Raw genomic sequence first — 5,000 nt, 5'->3', positions numbered from 1 at the left:
ATCAAGTGGTCAAAAAATACATCTTGAATCATGTTTTGTTTGAAAACAAGACTAATAAATCCTTGGCCACTGACTGCAGCAACCCTGCGTGGATGTGCGCCAAACCATATGTCTAGCTGAGTGCCATTTCTTGGGCCACCACCTGTGAGCGATTTGGCAAGAACTCCAGCAGGTTTAAAGCAGGCAGTAATCAAGAATAATTCGACTTTATTTAATTAATTGACCTTAACTGCAAAGAATTTCTTGATCACTTAAAATAGACGCCACCATTTTTCTGACGCGATCTCGACACCCGGTACAAACCAAAAACGGGACCGAAATAGACACTCTCCGAGGTGAGAGTTCTCCACGCAGTACAAAAAAGAAACACGGGCCTGGGACGAGGGAGAGCTTCTATCAAGTGGTCAAAAAATACATCTTGAATCATGTTTTGTTTGAAAACAAGACTAATAAATCCTTGGCCACTGACTGCAGCAACCCTGCGTGGATGTGCGCCAAACCATATGTCTAGCTGAGTGCCATTTCTTGGGCCACCACCTGTGAGCGATTTGGCAAGAACTCCAGCAGGTTTAAAGCAGGCAGTAATCAAGAATAATTCGACTTTATTTAATTAATTGACCTTAACTGCAAAGAATTTCTTGATCACTTAAAATAGACGCCACCATTTTTCTGACGCGATCTCGACACCCGGTACAAACCAAAAACGGGACCGAAATAGACACTCTCCGAGGTGAGAGTTCTCCACGCAGTACAAAAAAGAAACACGGGCCTGGGACGAGGGAGAGCTTCTATCAAGTGGTCAAAAAATACATCTTGAATCATGTTTTGTTTGAAAACAAGACTAATAAATCCTTGGCCACTGACTGCAGCAACCCTGCGTGGATGTGCGCCAAACCATATGTCTAGCTGAGTGCCATTTCTTGGGCCACCACCTGTGAGCGATTTGGCAAGAACTCCAGCAGGTTTAAAGCAGGCAGTAATCAAGAATAATTCGACTTTATTTAATTAATTGACCTTAACTGCAAAGAATTTCTTGATCACTTAAAATAGACGCCACCATTTTTCTGACGCGATCTCGGCACCCGGTACAAACCAAAAACGGGACCGAAATAGACACTCTCCGAGGTGAGAGTTCTCCACGCAGTACAAAAAAGAAACACGGGCCTGGGACGAGGGAGAGCTTCTATCAAGTGGTCAAAAAATACATCTTGAATCATGTTTTGTTTGAAAACAAGACTAATAAATCCTTGGCCACTGACTGCAGCAACCCTGCGTGGATGTGCGCCAAACCATATGTCTAGCTGAGTGCCATTTCTTGGGCCACCACCTGTGAGCGATTTGGCAAGAACTCCAGCAGGTTTAAAGCAGGCAGTAATCAAGAATAATTCGACTTTATTTAATTAATTGACCTTAACTGCAAAGAATTTCTTGATCACTTAAAATAGACGCCACCATTTTTCTGACGCGATCTCGGCACCCGGTACAAACCAAAAACGGGACCGAAATAGACACTCTCCGAGGTGAGAGTTCTCCACGCAGTACAAAAAAGAAAAAGACTACATGAAATTTGAAGCTAAATGGCCTGAGAGGAGGATGAGGATATATATATAGGTAAAAAATACATATGATACACTGAAATCTTCAAGTGGTGAAGAAAGACATTATGGAGGAGGAGGAGGAGGAGGAGAAAAGGAGGAGAGGAGAAAAAGAGGAGGAGGAGAAGAGGAGGAGAAGAGGAGGAGGAGGAGGAGGAGGAGGAGGAGGAGGAGGAGGAGGAGGAGGAGGAGGAGGAGGAGGAGGAGGAGGGCCTTATTCACTTATTGACTTGCATCTGATGTAATCCTTGACAAAACATCATGATAATGGTAACATAGTAATGATGATGACGATGATTATAACAACAACAACAACAACAACAACAACAACAACAATAACAACAATAATAATAATAATAATAAGTAAACCAATATGACAGCAAATAAAAGAAACATTAAACACCTTACTGTTTACGGCTTAAACTCTCTCTCACTCTCTCTCTCTCTCTCTCTCTCTCTCTCATTGTGTGCATATTTAAAACTGTAGTAGTAGTAGTGGTGGTGGTGTTAATAGTAGTACTTGTAGTAGTGGTGGTGGTGGTGGTGCTTCTTCTGCTCCCTCTCCCTTTGTAATGATTGATTCCATTTTATTCATCTTCTCTTCCTCCTCCTCTTCTTTTTTCTTCTTTTTCTTCTCCTGAAATATCAAGTCAAATATAGGAGGAGGAGGAGGAGGAGGAGGAGGAGGAGGAGGAGGAGGAGGAGGAGGAGGAGGAGGCATATAAAACATATTTTCTACCTTATCCTTCTCTACTTAAATAAATATTCACACACACACACACACACACACACACACACACACACACACACACACAGAGAGCAACGTAGATGTGAAGATTATAAAAGTGAAAGATTTAATTATGGTAAGTCAAATTTTGAAGAAATGAGGAGATACTTTGGTGAAGCAGACTGGAGTACACTTATCACAGCAAGTAATGTGCAAAAGAAGTGGGAAGCTTTCATCAATATTTATGAAGAGGGAGTGACAAGATATGTACCAAAAGTAGAGACAAAGACAAGATATAACAATGACTGGTATTCTTACTGTATATAAAGTGTATGTACCTCGTGTCATTGTTCCTCGGTAATCGTACGTGAAATGTTCAGTAGTTTTCTATTTGCATGAGGACGTGTAACGTGTGAGTATCTGTATTCAATGCTATATTAAGCACCGAAGCCAATGCTCACTTGTTGGTAGTGTGGGGTTAAGCCATTGATCGCCTGCGGGCATCACTCACGGCCAAGTCGCGCTCAGACAAAGACAGGCAGGACGGTGACCGAGGTAAACACTTTAATTTTGTAGTAAAAACTGATTGTCATAGTGCAAAGTTGACTGCATGTATTGTTAATGAATATTGTAATATGTTGAAAGTGTTTAATATCAGTGCATAATGTTATTTTGTAAGAAACTGAGACTGAGAACTTGTTTGCAGTTGTTACGGTCGTGCCTACCTCATCAATAAACGTGGAGAGAGAGAACTGCCTTTCCTGGACCCTCCGATGATGGGTGTGATCAGTAAAGCAGATCACCTGAGAGCCAATTGATGCCCAGCCGGTGCAGCTTCAGGTATAACATATGTGAAATAGCTAGGGAGGAGAGGGAAACGGCATGGATTAGATGGAGGAGGAAAAATACACAGGAGCTTGGCAAAACTACACTACAAGAAATTAATTCTATTTTTTTATGTAGGAGGGACACTGGCCAAGGGCAACAAAAATCTTATAACAAAAAAATGCCCAGTGAAATGGCAGTCCCATAAAAGGGTCAAAGCAGTAGTCAAAAATTGATAAGTGTCTTGAAACCTCCCTCTTGAAGGAATTCAAGTCATAGGAAGGTGGAAATACAGAAGCAGGCAGGGAGTTCCAGAGTTTACAGAGAAAGGGATGAATGATTGAGAGTACTGGTTAACTCTTGCCTTAGAGAGGTGGACACAATAGGGGTGAGAGAAAGAAGAAAGTCTTGTAAAGCGAGGCCATGGGAGGAGGGGAGGCATGCAGTTAGCAAGAAGAGCAGTTAGCATGAGAATAGCGGTAGAACACAGCTAGAGATGCAACATTGCAGAGTTGAGAGAGAGGCTGAAGACAGTCAGTTGGAGGAGAGGAGTTGATGAAATGAAAAGCTTTTGATTCCACCCTGTCTAGAAGAGCAGTATGAGTGGAACCCTCCCCCCCCAGAGCATGTGAAGCATACTCCATACATGGATGGATAAGGCCCTTGTAGAGTTAGCAGCTAGGGGGAGGTGAGAAAAACTGGTGGAGACGTCTCAGAACGCTTAACTTCATAGAAGCTGTTTTAGCTAGAGACGAGATGTGAAGTTTCCAGTTCAGATTATAAATAAAGGACAGAGCGAGGATGTTCAGTGTAGAAGAGGGGGACAGTTGAGTGTCACTGAAGAAGAGGGGATAGTTGTCTGGAAGGTTGTGTCAAGTTGTTAGATGGAGGAATTGAGTTTTTGAGGCATTGAACAATACCAAGTTTGTTCTGCCACAATCACAAATTTTAGAAAGATCAGAAGTCAAGCATTCTGTGGCTTCCCTGTGTGATATGTTCACCTCCTGAAGGGTTGGATGTCTGTCTATAAAAAAGACGTGGAAAAGTGCAGGGTGGTATCATCAGCACAGGAGTGGATAGGACAACAAATTTGGTTTAGATCATTAATGAATAATAAGAAGAGAACCCTGAGGAACACCACTGTTAGTAAATTTTGAAGAACAGTGACCATCTACCACAGCAGCAATAGAACGGTCAGAAAGGAAACTTGAGATGAAGCTACAGAGAGAAGGATAGAAGCCGTAGGAGGGTAGTTTGGAAATCAAAGCTTTGTGCCAGACTCTATCAAAAGCTTTTGACATGTCCAAGACAACAGCAAAAGTTTCACCAAAATCTCTAAAAGAGGATGACCAAGACTCAGTAAGGAAAACCAGAAGATCACCAGTAGAGTGGCCTTGACAGAACCCATACTGGCAATCAGATAGAAGGTTGTGAAGTGATAGACATTTAAGAATCTTCCTGTTGAGGATAGATTCAAAAACTTTAGATAGGCAGGAAATTAAAGCAATAGGACGGTAGTTTGAGGGATTAGAACGGTCACCCTTTTTAGGAACAGGCTGAATGTAGGCAAACTTCCAGCAAGAACGAAAGGTAGATGTTGACAGACACAGCTGAAAGAGTTTGACTAGGCAAGGTGCAAGCACGGAGGCACAGTTTCGGAGAACAATAGGAGGGACCCAATCAGGTCCATAAGCCTTCCGAGGGTTTAGGCCAGCGAGGGCATGGAAAACATCATTGCAAAGAATTTTAATAGGTGGCATGAAGTAGTCAGAGGGTGGAGGAGAGGGAGGAACAAGCCCAGAATCCTCCAAGGTAGAGTTTTTAGCAAAGGTTTGAGCAAAGAGTTCAGCTTT

General features: G+C 42.5%; 1 long non-coding RNA gene across 4 annotated transcripts in view; it reads right to left on the bottom strand.

Annotated features, from left to right (window-relative positions):
• LOC135095420 (uncharacterized) overlaps positions 1-5,000 on the bottom strand; it is a 14,453-nt gene that overhangs the window by 6,267 nt on the left and 3,186 nt on the right. For all 4 annotated transcript variants that reach the window (XR_010264384.1, XR_010264385.1, XR_010264386.1 and 1 more), the window contains 2 exons: positions 3,048-3,182; positions 1-2,232 (listed from right to left, as the gene is read on the bottom strand). The exon at positions 1-2,232 is cut by the window's left edge and continues 6,267 nt beyond it. This is a non-coding gene — a long non-coding RNA (uncharacterized LOC135095420). The remainder of the gene's footprint in view (positions 2,233-3,047; positions 3,183-5,000) is intronic.

This window comes from Scylla paramamosain, chromosome 49 (assembly GCF_035594125.1).
Source record: "Scylla paramamosain isolate STU-SP2022 chromosome 49, ASM3559412v1, whole genome shotgun sequence".
NCBI lineage: Eukaryota > Metazoa > Arthropoda > Malacostraca > Decapoda > Portunidae > Scylla > Scylla paramamosain.
The sequence above is the reverse complement of the archived record's forward strand: the minus strand, read 5'-3'. Positions and strand labels throughout refer to the sequence as shown.